The sequence below is a fragment of the Bubalus kerabau genome, chromosome 9, assembly GCF_029407905.1.
Source record: "Bubalus kerabau isolate K-KA32 ecotype Philippines breed swamp buffalo chromosome 9, PCC_UOA_SB_1v2, whole genome shotgun sequence".
In the NCBI taxonomy this organism is placed as follows: domain Eukaryota; kingdom Metazoa; phylum Chordata; class Mammalia; order Artiodactyla; family Bovidae; genus Bubalus; species Bubalus kerabau.
This window is the reverse complement of record NC_073632.1, coordinates 56,519,242-56,535,534: the sequence shown is the minus strand read 5'-3', so window position 1 is coordinate 56,535,534 and position 16,293 is coordinate 56,519,242.

Here is a 16,293-nt window from a genome sequence, read left to right as displayed (position 1 = left end):
TTTATGCTTTTGTGATTGGTCACGTGTGGAAGCAGAATGGGGTGAATTTGTGTCATATCTTGCAGGCTTTCCAAACTAGAAATTTTTTGATGGAAGGACAGACCGGAAAATTTGCAAATTCGTTTGGAAAGGTATGAGGACAATAAAGAGTTTTTTTTTTTTTTCTGGTTTTTCATTATAGAATTTGCTGCAAAGCAAAAATGGGGGAAAGCAGGATAGAAAACTTCTATATTTGGATACTTTCCACTATAGTTTTAAAAATATATGCTATTGAAAGACTGCTTTCACTGTTTTATTGATGAGAACGAAGCCTTTTTCAAAAGGTAAAAAGGACAGCAGGTGAATGGCATTCGGCCATGTGGTTCCATGAATTTTGCTGCTGGCCTTACTAGTGTGCAAGGTAGTGATGGAAATAGAGCAGAGTCCGTCTGCCTGCCCTGGGGGCTCTTCCAGGTATTTCACCAACAGGAGATTCATTTGAGTGAATTCGTTCTAATTTGGGGAGGGAGGTTTGGGCTCCCTGTTCATTCACCACTTCCTGTAAACTGCCTTGGGATCTGTTTCAGTGACTGGACATTTTGATGGGAGCCTGGTAGATAGAACAGAAAACGAGGTAAAGGGGACTGTGCCTCTGGAGACCTGTGGCTCAGACACATGTTCCCAGATCTTGTCTCCATTTAAAAAACTCTCTGCCTGTTGTATATAATAGGCTTTTCCTGGATTTGGGATTATAGAAACCTAGGATAAAACCCTGTGATTTCTCAACTATCGTTGCCAAATTTTCCTACCTGGGCAAACCACTCCTGCCAGGTAGTGATAGCCTGCTGGGGAGTGTCATGAGATAATGACTCTGATTGGGTGATGTCAGCAGACATCAAAACCATTGGAATGCTCAGGAGACGAGCTTCTTGTGCTCCTTTAGGCTGGAATGTGAGCTTATCTTCAACTAATAGTGGGGATTATGTGGTAATAATGACTAGTAGTAGTTATGGTTCAAAGGCATGAAGAAAGTGAAAAGGGGTGAGTCATGTGCTGGAGGGAGGCTTGGGGGTGGAATCTGCAAGCACGTGTCCCTGGCTTTCAGATGGCGAAGTGCTCCATAGACTTGTTGTGTAGTGGGAGGGATATATGGAGCTGGATCATGAGGTGGTTCCTCAGAGCTGAGGTGGAGCAGAGCCAGGGCCAGATGTGGGGCTCTTCCTTGAAATGGGGGGAAGGGAGGACTTCCCTCACTGTCCAGTGGTCAAGAATCCACCTTGCAATGCAGGGGACACGGGTTTGATCCCTGGTTGGGGAAATAGGATCCCATGTGCTATGGAGCAACTAAGCCCATGGCACAGCTACTGAGGTGGCGTGCTCTGGAGCCCGTGTGCCACAGCTAGAGAGTCTGTATGCTGCAACAAAAGATCCCAAATGACACAACTAAGACCCAATGCAGCCGAATAAGTAAATAAACATTAAAAAAAAATAGGGCAAGAAGGGGTTTGTTGGGGGAACCCAAGAAAGCCTCCAAACCTAAGCACAGTGGTGACTCAACTCCACATGAGGCTGGCTGGCCTGGTTGTCTTGTCTGGTGCCCAGTGAAACAGGAATGAAGTGAGATCACGGAGTTGATGTCAACCCAAACACAAAGGATTCTATATTTTTAATTATTCTTCTGTGTCTAAACTTTTGCATTTTCATTTGTCATGCTTTTTTCCACTTGTCCTCAAAATACTTTAGAAAAGCTGAAACTCTGTTATCTAAGAAGTTGCATGGAAGGAGTGTACTCTCCACTTTTCAATCCAATGACACAGGAGAATGAAACTGAAAGAGCACTGGGACAGAGCCCATGGTGGACTAATAAACCTAATACACCCAAAAGTTTCTTTGAAGTCCCATGTCTTAAAGTCCTTATAAAATTGACATTATGTTATATTAAATAGTCATGCGTGCTTATTTTAATATAAAATCATGCGTCAGATTTCTTCCCAGTTATAATCCCAACACAGCACCACGTTGCTGTGCTGTTGTTTAATTGCTAAGTCATGTCCGACTTTTTTGTGGCCCCTGTGGACTGTGGCCCACCAGGCTTCTTTGTCCATGGAGTTTCCCATGCAAGAATACTGGAGTGGGTTGCCATTTCCTCTCCTGGTTATAATCCCAACACAGCACCATATACTTCTGGCTACATGGACTATAGTTCTACAAGCATGGGGTAAAATTTCATCTTTTATCCTTTCTGGTTTTCTGACCTTAGTCAAATTATTTACCAGTTCTAAATCTATGTCCTGAAGAAAAAAATCAGAGTAAGGACATTTTTGAAGTTTGCTCTGAGTATTAAATGAGAGAATGTCTATAGCACTTAGTAGGCCTTCAATACATGGCCCTAGTACTAGAAGTCATTCTAATGAGCTTCCTTCCTGGGGAGGACTACTACCTCTACAACAGGATATTTTGGGAGGGCAGAATGTCAGCCAATCTGGCACTGGGAGGATATGGCAGTCAAATAGCTGTGGGTGGGCACTTTAGTAACATGATATCCACAGATTAGGTTAATTCTGTTCTCAGGTAGAGAATCTGCCTGCAGTTCAGAAGACCTGGGTTTGATCCCTGGGTTGGGAAGATCCCCTGGAGAAGGGAATGCCAACCCACCCCCGTATTCTTGCCTGGAGAATTCCACAGAGGAGTCTCTCAGGCTACAATCCATGGGGACGCAAAGAGTAGGACATAACTGAGCGACTTACACACACACACAGGAACCAATATAATTTCTAACTTCTGCCTTTGCCCATACATGTTATTTTGCCCACCTTCCCTTCTCTACTAGAGTGTTCTCAGAGTTTCATCTTTTAATGGCTAAGGAAATTTTGAGATCCTACTCTAATTGAAGAGTTAATTTTTAGCTTCTATTATTGTCATCTTCACCATCACATCCAAAAAAAAAAAATAAATTTTTAGCACTTCATTTTCTTACTGCAACTAGCAAAAGCACAGGGGTTATCATGTTACTTTGTATATATGGGTGGATTCACAAAGGTAGGACCTTGAGCCCACCTCCACCTTCACTCTCTGACCATTGAGCGAAGAAGGGCTAGGGAAACCTTTATCTTTGACCCTTCACTAAGCTTCAGTGTGCTGTTATGAGGCACTTCACCAGATTCTAGTAATTGTCCCTTGAAGGAAGAGGGAAAAAAAAGAACACTAGGGTGCCTTTGAATATAAGTTGAAAATGAGGATGTGTTATTCTAGAAGTAAGAGTCATCAGAGTACATGGGAAATGGTGTGGAACTATTCAGCAAATACAAGAATGGAAAAGCCAAAGGGCAACTCTTGTTTGAGATGATTTTAATGATGGAGTTTTTAAAAACCAAGAATGCATCATATTTATCTATATTTCCTCGATTTTCCATTGCCTTTTCACTTAACAAAGAAGGGCCAAGAAGACTTGTGGGTACACTCACCACCTTAGTTCCTTTTATACTCTTAAAGATTTTTTACATCTTTTATACTTTTCTTGTTCTCAGTCAAGAATTGATGCCTTTGAACTGTGATGCTGGAGAAGACTCTTGAGAGTCCCTTGGACAGCAAGGAGATCAAACAGTCAATCCTAAAGGAAATCAACCCTGAATATTTATTGGAATGACTGATACTAAAGCTCCAATAATTTGGCCACCTAATGCAAACAGCCAACTCACTGGAAAAGACCCTGCTGCTGGGAAAAATAGAGGGCAAGAGGAGAAGGGGGTGACAGAGGATAAGATGGTTGGATGGCATCACTGACTCAATGGACATGAGTTTGACAAGTTCCAGTAGATGATGAAGGACAGGGAAGTGTGGGGTGCTGCAGTCCATGGGTTGCAAAGAGTCAGACACGACTTGGTATTCATTCAAAGTAACATAGTACTTATTCACAAAGCAAGTTGGATTGTAGACATCTAAATATGTTTTCTTGCCTTCAGCAGTTTCTTCTGTGCCCAGTAAAGGATTTAAATGCATCTAACTATGAAGCAAAGATAGAAAGGCTTGGAAGCTTGCAAGGATTGAAGAGTTTGGTCAAAATTGGCCATATATAAATTGAATTTATTTATTAATGTGTTAAATTGATTTATTAGAGCTGCTCTGGACAGTGAACACAGTTTGTTTACAGTGAGGAGTTACCTAACTCTGAACATACTGTACATGGTAATTAGAAATTGTCTAAGAAAACCATAGTCTGCCTGCTGCAACCAACACAAAAACAGCCAGAAACAGTCGGGGAAATGTAGGGATGAGGTGGGGCTTCATTTTATTATCAAAGAAAAAAAAATAACTCCTCAGGAATCTTAACAAAGGAAGTAAATATCTCACACTCAGGGAATAGCTAGCAGAATACAAAATTACAAGTGTTTTGACTCCAATACTGTTCCCATTTCTTCCAAGACCAGAGATGGGAAAGAGACAACTGAAGAAAACAAGCCATTCTGAGAAACAAACACTTAGAAACCCTACAGATATGATTATAATCTAAACTTCTGTTTGGCTTTAAAAATTTTTTAATATGTCAAATGCACCAGTAAATAACCCCTGTACCCTCTTATCAGTAACATACTCAAGTTGACCAACAAACATATCTCCAAACCCCTGCGTGTATACGTGTGTCTTTTAAACCAAGGCTCGAGGGGTCAGGTGACTACTCCTGCTATCACGGGCTTCCACTTGTTAAACCAACCAGTATCAGTCTCCCCAGAAGGGTGAGCAGGGCACATAGAAGCCCTGAAGTGGTGGTGAGGGAATAAAAGCCCCAAATAGCCAAATTTTCAAGCACCACCTCCCCCATCCCCACTCAAAAGAAGATGCTTATTTCTACCCAGACTACTCACCCCAAATTTGACTCCCTGTGACCAGCATGGTATTTTTCTCTTAATGAAAAAAAAAAAAAAAACACATTTATCTTCATATCCATATAAATACATTTTTTGTTTCTACATTAAAACATTAAAATACTACTCTGCTTAGTGTTATAAATGGAGGACCAAGCAACAGAACTTTTTCTTTTAAGGTAGAGCTAACTATCCATTTATGGGCTTCCCTTGTGGCTCAGCTTGTAAAGAATCCCCCTGCAATGTGGGAGACCTGGGTTCGATCCCTGGGTTGGGAAGATCCCCTGGAGAAGGGAAAGACTACCCACTCCAGTATTCTGGCCTAGAGAATTCCATGGACTGTGTACTGCATGGGGTTGCAAAGAGTTGGACACGACTGAGGGACTTTCACTTCACTTCACTTCATCCATCCATTTATGGGCTGCCCTGGTAGCTCAGCTGGTAAAGAATCCACCTGCAATCCAGGAGACCTCAGTTGGATTCCTGGGTTAGGAAGATCCTCTGGAGCAGGCATAGGCTACCCACTCCAGTATTCTTGGGCTTCTCTGGTGGCTCAGATGGTAAAGAATCCGCCTGCAATGAGGGAGATCTAGGTTCAATCCCTGGGTTGGGAAGATCCCCTGGAGGAGGCCATGGCAACCCACTCTAGTATTCTTGCCTGGAAAATCCCCACGGACAGAGAGACCTAGTGGGCTACAGTCCATGGGGTTGCAAAGAGTCAGACACAACTGAGTGACTAAGCGCAACACAGCATATTCATCCATTTATACTGAGCTTGTCAAAGCATTTAGTCCCAAGCAAGGGAAGCACTACACCAGGAGACCTACCTGGAGGGCACCCAGGAGGGCACCCACCAACAGGGCATTTTCCTACCTGATTTCCCACCCTTTCTTCTCCCCGAATTCTTACTTTTAATAGAAAGTTGGTTATAACCTTGTAAGTAGTGGGACTTCCAACCAAGAAGGAAAATCCTAACTTAACCACAGAATCAAGTCCCCCATCCTTCATTTCAGCTACCTCTCAGAGAAAGCCCTTCCCTTTCCTTCATGTGCTCTCTGTCTGGATAGCTATGCCTATTGGATAAACATACCTGATTAAACAGAAGCAGTGATTATGTTTCCCTATCCCCCTCCCCGTTTATATTGGTCTTGAGACGTTGGTTCAGGAGAAGTGGGACCTGAATGATATCACATGTTTTTGTTGGCTAAAGTTGCCATAACAAAATACCATTTATTGGATGACTTTAACAATGATTTATTTTCTTATTGTTTTGGATGCTGGAAGTCTGAGGTCACTGTGCCAGTATAGTTGGGTTCTGGTGAAAACTCTTCCTGACTTTCAAACGGCCACTTCACCGTGTCCTCACATGAGAGAGAAAGAGAGGGTTAGCTCTGTGTCTCCTTATTAAGGACATGAATCCTATCATGAGAACTCTCATGACCTCATCCAAACATAATTATCTCCTAAAAAGTCCAGTCTTCAGGGGGACTTTCCTGGTGTTCCAGTGGCTAAGACTCTGCACTCCCAATGCAAGGGGCCTAGGTTCGATCCCTGGTCAGGGAACTAGATCCCATATGCCACAACTAAAGATCCTGACTGCTGAAACTGAGACCTATTACAGCCAAATAATTTTTTTTTAAAGTACAATCTGCAAATGACATCACAGTAGGTGTTAGAGTTTCAAAATACGAATTTTGGGAGGACACAATTCAGTCTGCAGTGTCAAACAGCTCTAGGTTAAATCATGTCTCTTTGTCCCTAAAGTTGAGCCTGGCCCTGGAGAGCAAGGCATGCTCGGGACTCTTTTTTGGCTGGCGTTCTGGGTCAATGCTGAAGCATCCTTGTGGCTGGTTCTCTTCTGACCTTAATGGCACCATATTTTTTTAAGAGATTTTATTTTTTAGAGCAATTTTAGGTTAATAGGAAAATTGAGCAGAAACTACAGAGGTCCTATATACTCCCTGACCCTCTACACACACACAGCTACCCTCACCATCAACCTCCCCCATCAGAGTGACACATTTGTTACAACTGATAAACCTGCACTGACACATCATAATCATCCAAAGTTCACGCTTGCATTGGGCTTTTCTCCTGGTTTTGTACATTCTATGGGCTTCGACAAACATGTCATGACACATCTCCACCATTATAGTATCACACAAAATCATGAAATGATTACCACAATAAGTTTAGTGAACCTTTATCATCTCAAATAGATGTAAATTTACAGAAATAGAAAAACGATTTTTTTCCTTGTAATGAAAACCCTTAGGATTTATTCCCTCAGCAACTTTCACATATAATATACAGTAGTGTTAATTATATTTACCATGTTGTACATTACATCCTTAGTATTTATTTATCTTATAACTGAAAGTTTGGACCTTTTGACTACCTTCATCCAGTTCCCCTTCCCTTTCCCCCCTGCCTCACAAATCTACTCTCGTTTTTTACAAGTTTGTTTCTGAAATATAATTGACCTACAGCATTTTGTTCATTCCTGGGACACATTATTGTGATTTGATATTTATACACATTTCAAAAGCATCACCACTCCTCCACGTCTTTTCATAGTTCTTTTCTGTGTGTGTGCTGAGGAGGATACCATCTATAATTGTCTGGATTCCTCCTCTTGACTGTGAGTCTCTTTATGCCTAGATATAGCCCCAGGTGTTCTCTCTTGAAGTGCCAGAGTCTCCATCTCTGCTGCTAAGATCTTGGTCCTCAGAACTTGAGTTCTGTCAGCCTTCTTCTTTTTACTCATTTGTCTCTCATCTTAGATCCATGCTCCTTTCTACTCTATAGCTTGGTATCTCATTGACAGCTGTCCTTGGGTAGGTCCCTGGCTTCTGCTAAACCCACCAGTTTGGTTGGCCTTCCCTTGTGTGAAGTCTTATCCTTGCCAGAGCCCTTGGCAGTTGACAGGCAGGGAATAGCAGTAATGCTATAGAAATATTTATGCATTTGCCCTTGGCAAAACTCAAGCCTCTTCTAAGCAGCAAACTGGAATCTTGACCCTGGGGAGAGAAATATGCAATGGCATGTGAATCTAATAAAAAAAATTCATAAACACACACATGTGTGTGTACATCAAAAGGCTAATATATTAGGTAAGGTAAGTTATTAAAATATGTTTTTCTTATTTTCTTTTCAAAATGGGATTACTATTAGTAGTTAAGGTACAAAAAAACCCAACATAGTAGTTATTAAAATATTTTTAACAAAACCACTAACATATTAGTTAAGGTAAGTTATTGAAATATTTTTTTCTTATTTTCATTTCAAAATGGGATTAATGTTAGAAATTTTTGAAACTTATAAATTAACACTGTTTTTCTTTATAAAACAAATGATTTGCATGCAAACGTATTACTTTCCCTTCTCTCTCTCCCCCTCCCATCCTGGAAGTTAAACAGGAGAAAATCCAAACAGTGAGGAAGAAAGCTGGTAGCTTCATGGGTGCCTATAATGTAGCAAATCAGGGATATTTCTGAGAGCCAAGGCTTGACTCAATATCATTAACATGATCCGGGTCTATTTGGTTCAGTTCTTTTATCACCATCTGTAATTGTACTCTTTTTTTCCTCACAGAGAAATAAAATGGCATGATGCAGAAAGAACTCCGTTAAAAGCACTGGAACATTAACTTTTTCTTAGTTTCCCTGTACTGATATAAATGACATAATTGCATATTATGTTTGAATCCACATGGGAAGTCTGAAGGGATGTTGTGAGAATTCATCTGCAGGTTGTTCAAGCTCTATGGATATATGAAAGGCGCTATATTGGGGAAATACTGCAATGGTAACAAAATGTATTGTTTAACAGATGGAAATACAATGGAGGGGACAGGCGGACTTAAGAAAGCACAGTGACGGGTCAGGTAAAGGAGATGGCTTTAACCACTGATGTCTAAAACAACCTCTTTGCTCCCTCTTTGATGCAAGTGGAGACAGTGCTAAGATTTTATGAATGTATGTCATAATTGCATTTGAGTATACTCACAATAACCTGTTCTTGACCCATATCTGAGAACAGTTTGGTAGTTGTTTCGTTTCCAAAGGAGTAGTTGAAATCTTTTTTTCTTTTTTCTCTCTTTAAGTGTATGGCTGAATTCATTGTTATAGAACTACAGATGATTTAATTTAACATGAAATGAATGAAAAATGGACATACTCCCAACTTGATTGCTGTCAGCATTTTAATAGTGGAAGAAATGTCTTTTTACACCTAGAATTAAACAAGATCTGGGGGAGAAAAGGCTTCGAATGCAGGGCTGAGGAAGCAGCATGCTGTCTGTCCCCAGGGAGAAAAGAAATCTGTCCTCATTTTGAAATAGCTTTTGGCTATGGCTCAGAACCACTCAATGGGCAGCTTTAGAAATTGTAGTACTTTCTTTGACAAACAGAAAAATCACTGTATGTCTGTGTACTCTTAAGAGAGACAGAGAAGGTTGAGAAGTAGATGCAGAAATTTGTTATGTGCTTGTAACAAGCACCCATACTATGAAATATCCCTTTCTTTTTTGTTAATTAGGAAACACTATGCATTCTTCTGTAAATATAACTTTATTTTTTTCTGGGAAGTTTCAGATTTCAGTTATTTTGTTTTATATCGAGATCATGTGTTCCAATTCTACATTAAGGAATAGCTGCTGCTGCTAAGTCGCTCCAGTCGTGTTCGACTCTGTGCGACCCCATAGACGGCAGCCCACCAGGCTCCCCCGTCCCTGGGATTCTCCAGGCAAGAACACTGGAGTAGGTTGCCATTTCCTTCTCCAACGCATGAAAGTAAACAGTGAAAGTGAAGTCGCTTCAGTCATGTCTGACTCTTCGCGACCCCATGGACTGCAGCCCACCAGGCTCCTCCATCCATGGGATTTTCCAGGCAAGAGTACTGGAGTGGGGTGCCATCACCTTCTCTGAAGGAATAGCTAGATGTATATAAATTAATCAACATGTTAAATATACAGGAGAACTTTCACCACAGTCTTAGTTTTTTTTTTTCTTCAATGCTCATCAATCTTTAAGAATATCTCATTTTGCAGAGAAGTGAACTGAGGGTACACATCTCCTTTTTCTATCAATGATATCTTTCTTTTCCACACTTGACAGTTTAATCTTAGATTTCCCTCACCTATTCTATTGCAGGCAATAGAAAGTGTCAAACTTAAAATCAAGTTTTGAACTTGAAGAGTTTTCATAGGGTCAGTGGAGTTGAAAGTTAGGATTCTTTTCTGTTTAAAAGCTATGTCAACCAGGAAAATACAAGAATCAGCAATTGTTTTATTTGTTTTCTGCATGAAACACTGTAAGAAAACTGACGTATAAATAAGACATTTCAACAATATGCGAGATAAAACCTTGAAAATTAGTTTAGTTTCAAAATGTTTCAGAGTTGTCCTTCTGGAAAAAAAACTACTTTTATAGAAAATAGGGCAACACTATTTTGAAGATGCACTGATGGTACTGATGTGAAACCAAGCATATTATCAAAATATACACTTGGCCAGGAGAAGGCCTCCTTTCGACCTAGTACCTTTCATTTTCAAAATGGTATTTCTTTCTTATTAAAGTCACTCCTAGGGAGTAGAGTGAAAGAGTCTGAACTTCAGAAGTAAGCAAAACCATGCTCAATAAACATGAGTAGACTGAGGAACTGAATACCCTTCAATGCCAGTTGCTGTAACTTCTTTGCAGGATTGCTTTAGGAACAGTTAGTGAGATAAATATGCAAAACACCTATTGGAGTGTCTCCATATAACATATAGTGGGTTGGGCAAAAAGTTTGGATTTTCCCGTAAGATGGAATGAAAAAAAACTGAATGAACTTTTTGGCCAATGCAATATTTAACAACAAAAAAAATTTTTTTTAAAACCTTCTTCAATCTAAAAACCAGTACAAGGACAAAAAAAAGTAATATGGTAAGTTTGCCATCAGATTTTATAGGGGAAACTTGAATACGGAACTCCTGCCAGGGTTACACAGTGCTAAATGAGTAATCTTGGGGAAAAGGAGAAATAATTAGAATATAAGAGCTGTTCCAATAATTTTGTTTAAGTGACAGCAAAGGGGCCGATGCACTGCTGATGTATGCATTAAAAGCCCTGGCTCTTCTGAGCACAGTCAGATGGAATCACTATCTTCTAGAATTGTCCAGTTACTAGCAAAACAGAGGCTTACTTATGAAACTTGACCATCTGCAGTGATCATTTCTTGTGTCTGATTATTAAATTCTATCTCAGAAGAAAAAAAAATCAGTTTTAAAGTTTATAAGTCTGGGGAATAATTTTGTAATATTTTAGCTAGTAATTATGCATGGACACAAAAAATATGTGATCCATAGTATACTATATAATGTGGTGCTTTAGATGTTAGAAATTATAATTTTTACAATTAAATTATTTATATTTTTCAAAATGCTTGTGGGATAATAAGACTTTTTCAGTAAATCTTAACTTGATTGCATATACAAAGACTTTTTCTAAATAAGGTCACATACATAGGTCTAGGTAGATATGAATTTTAGGGAGATACTATTTAACCCAGTTAGAACTGGACATGGAACAACAGACTGGTTCCAAATAGGAAAAGGAGTACGTCAGGCTGTATATTGTCACCCTGCTTATTTAACTTATATGCAGAGTACCTCATGAGAAACACTGGGCTAGAAGAAGCACAAGCTGGAATCAAGATTGCCGGGAGAAATATCAATAACCTCAGAAATGCAGATGACACCACCCTTATGGCAGAAAGTGAAGAGGAACTCAAAAGCCTCTTGATGAAAATGAAAGAGGAGAGTGCAAAAGTTGGCTTAAAGCTTAACATTCAGAAAACTAAGATCATGGCATCTGGTCCCATCACTTCATGGGAAATAGATGGGGAAACAGGTGAAATAGTGTCAGACTTTATTTTTCTGGGCTCCAAAATCACTGCAGATGGTGATTGCAGCCATGAAATTAAAAGATGCTTACTCCTTGGAAGGAAAGTTATGACCAACCTAGATAGCATATTGAAAAGCAGAGACATTACTTTGCCAACAAAGGTCCGTCTAGTCAAGGCTAGGGTTTTTCCAGTGGTCATGTATGGATGTGAGAGTTGGACTGTGAAGAAAGCTGAGTGCCGAAGAATTGATGCTTTTGAACTGTGGTGTTGGAGAAGACTCTTGAGAGTCCCTTGGACTGCAAGGAGATCCAACCAGTCCATTCTGAAGGAGATCAGTCCTGGGTGTTCATTGGAAGGACAGATGCTAAAGCTGAAACTCAATACTTTGGCCACCTCATGCAAAGAGTTGACTCATTGGAAAAAACTCTGATGCTGGGAAGGATTGGGGGCAGGAGGAGAAGGGGACGACAGAGGATGAGATGGCTGGATGGCATCACCGAACTCAAAGAACATGAGTTTGAGTGAATCTGGGAGTTGGTGATGGACAGGGAGGCCTGGCATGCTGTGATTCATGGGGTTGCAAAGAGTCGGACATGACTGAGCAACTGAACTGAACTTAACTTATTCAACCCATATATCCCAGTTCTATGATTTTCTCTAGAAATGTTTATTACTTGGGTCCAAATGCTAAATGAGTTTAATCAGGGTGATAGTCATAAAAATTTTTATGGCACCACTTCCTGTACACATTAACTTTAGACACAAATTATTAAATTAGTGTTTTTAGTGATTTTTGCTAAATGAACAAAATTTATCTCTTTTTACAGAAATATTTGTTTTCAAGTTAAATTATGAGTTCTGAATGTTTCTGATGATTTTGAATGAAAGATAAACGCAAAGAACTGTATTTTTTTGCAGCTCAGTTTTTGATTTCAGAAACATTTCATCATCTGGATAACGGTCAAACTCTGGAGGCCTGGGTACTGCTCCCATTTCACCAGTGACTATGATGTGATCCTGGGTCTGTCAAGAAACTATCAGGTTTTTAAATTTTTCATCTCCTCACAGATTTCAAAATATTAATAAATCTCTCCTCCAGAGTTTACAAATAAGTAGACAGAAGCATATAGGAATTAACTGAGTTACAAAGACATTTTATTTAAATAGAGGTTCAGCTGGTGGAACTCAGTTCAGTGTTGTTTTTGCTATGCATACAATTGTTCTAAAACTTTTGCTCCTCATTTCTAAAAATGAGGAAAATATATCCTGTGATTGTTCTTATGCCTGCTCAATCACATTGGACTCTTTGCAACCCCATGGACTGTAGCCCACCAGGCTCCTCTGACCATGGGATTTTTCAGTCAAGATTACCTGAGTGGGTTGCCATTACCTTCTCCAGGGGATCTTCCCAACCCAGCCAGGGATCTAACCCATGTCTCCTGCACCTCCTGCATTGGCAGGAGAATTCTTTACCACTGAGCTACCTGGGATCATGTAAGAATCAGATCATGAGAGTCCCTTGGACTGCAAGGAGATCAAACTCATCAATCCTAAAGGAAATCAGTCCTGAATATTCATTGGAAGGACTGATGCTGAAGCTGAAGCTCCAAAACTTTGGCCACCTGATGGAAGAACTGACTTATTGGAAAAGACCCTGATGCTGGGAAAGATTGAAGGTGGGAGGAGAAGGGGATGACAGAGGATGAGATGGTTGGATGGCATCACCAATTTGATGGACATGAGTTTGAGCAAGCTCCAGGAGTTGGTGATGGACAGGGAAGCTTGGCCTATTGCAGTCCATGGGGTCGCAAAGAGTCAGACATGACTGAGTAACTGAACTGAACTGAGCCACCTGGGAAGTGGTAACTCTTTGTAATAGTTGTTATAAGTATAGAATGAGGAGAAATAAATGAAAAATATTTGCGAATTCTAGATCCTCTTCCCTTATGGCTGAAACTATTTTCCAACAATTCTGGTTTCTGACACTTAGACCTTGACTCTGAAGTCCCTAGTAAAGTATATATAAACATGAAATCTATGTCTTAATTTAAAATTAGTGAATAGTGGAAAATATTATAGAAATTACTACATTTCTTCTGTTTTATTCCCCAAAATAGCAATTTTAATTATCAGCTATCATCAGAAATGTTTCCATATCACAGATTCTTTTCTTCTGTTTTCCTAATTACAGTATATATATATATATATATATATATATATATATATATATATAGTATTGTAGAAAGTTAGCAATTTGTCAGCCTAGAATAGCAAACAGAATATCAGGGACAGTGTGTTTGAGCACATTTCCAGTTTGTAAGCAAGTCTTGGTTGGATAGCTCTGTTTGTGAAGTAGAAATACGGTCAACAGACTCTTAGTCCCTACAGTCCACAGAGAAGACTAAATCTGCTTCTGATTCTTACATGATCAACTGTATCAATAAAATATTGATACAGTTAAGTGATGCATTGCTGTTCATCTCTTTGTACTCAAATTTCATGTATATTTACAAAGGGACACTGATTTGGAAGCAGATCAAGACAGTTATCTTAATATATTAAAAATTGTTGGTACAACAGATTGCAAAATAAGTTTGTTTTCCAATTCTCACACTTTCCATTTGTATACAGAGTTTGGACCTACATTTTGATTCTAGCCTCTAGGCTATTTATTTTCTTTCTATTTTAAGCTTAATTTACAGAACTAAAAACAATATAATTTACAGATCCTAAAAACCGAATTCTATTACCTCTGTTGTGTTCTCTCCTACAGTGCATGTCCAAACTTAATCCCAACAACTCGAACCAACAGTCTGTGTGACCCTTTGGTTGGAAGGAATGTGAAAGGTAGGAGGTCAGCAGTGTCCATATTCTTAATGAATGTCAGCCCTTGAAGCTGGGCTCACCTGCAACACGAGATTCAAAAGCTGCTAATTAGCATCACTACTTTAAAGTAGAAGAGGAAAAATCTATTGGAATCCTAGTCAGTTCCTCTACAACAGCTTTCTACAGCCTGGATGACCTCTCTAGACAGGGCCCGTTACGGAGACAATAATTATGTATCTAACAACTTCTTTTGTGATGAACTGAATTAATCAGAATGTTTCACTGCAGAATGAAAATTAAATATAAAGCCCTATTCAACATTCTGAACCTAGTTTACAAAGTTTGCTTGAATACAAGCAAATATACAAGTGAACAGTATCCTATCATTGGAACAACCCAAGAACACAAAGTTCTTGGAGAGTGCTGGACTGCTATACAGTCAGAAAGTTAGTATAAGCTCTGGAAGGTATAGCTTCTTTCATAGAGGGAACAGCTAGGAAGGTATTATCATTAAGGACAAATGGTTATTACTACTACTACTACTACTAAGTCACTTCAGTCGTGTCCGACTCTGTGCGACCCCATAGACGGCAGCCCACCAGGCTCCCCCATCCCTGGGATTCTCCAGGCAAGAACACTGGAGTGGGTTGCCATTTCCTTCTCCAATGCACGAAAGTGAAAAGTGAAAGTGAAGTCGCTCAGTCGTGTCCAACCCTTAGGGACCCCATGGACTGCAGCCTACCAGGCTCCTCCACCCATGGGATTTTCCAGGCAAGAGTACTGGAGTGGGGTGTCTTTATCTTTAGTTCTCACTAATTGCAAGAACTACTCTCTTGGCAAAAGATAGCCTTTAGTTTCTGTTGAGAACACTCTTAAGGGATCAGATCAAATTCTGGGTTTTTTTTCTTGGACTCTAACAAAGGCTGAGAAATGCCCTCTGCTTGCTTTTAAGCTGGCTTCCCCTCTGAGAGGCAGCTGCTTCTGGTTTCTGGCTCCAGATGAATCCTTCACTCAGGGGGTTGCTGAGGAAGCAGATCTGCTCAATCTGAGTTGCTGCGTATTCTCCAGCCCTCCATATTCCCAGCCTAAGCTGCTGGGCTTTACCCCTCCCAGCTTAGTAACAACATCTGAAGCCCTCGGGATAAGAGAGAGCTGGGCAGATACTGCTTTGTTCTGGCTGCCTCTTCTCTTGTACCAGCAAGAACTATAAACTACAAAGTTGTGAATCCCAGTCTTGCCTTCGCTATTTGTTTGTCCATAGGCAAGTCACATACCTTTCTATATTTTAGTTTTAGTATCCTTAAAATAGTAATTATACTTTTGACAAGATTGTTTAAAGAGCCCATATGTGATATTTTATGTGAAACATTTTGGAATAGGGTAGGACTTATATGGGCTTCCCAGGTGGCACTAGTGGTAGAGAACTTTCCTGCCAGCGCAGGAGAGGTAAGAGAAGTGGGTTCGATCCCTGGGTCAGGAAAATCCCTGGGAGGAGGGTATGGCAACCCACTCCAGTATTCTTGCCTGGAGAATCCCATGGACAGAGGAGCCTGGTGGGCTGTAGTCTGTAGGGTCACAAACAGTCAGACACGAAGGAAGCAACTTAGCATGCACGCACATGTGCACAGGACTTATATAAATAGCTATTTTTCCCCTCTGAAACTTTTTATTAAGCTTCCAAGAAACAGGAGAGATTAATGGTAGGTGGGGAATAGTCCTGAGGATTTGTGTTGGCAGT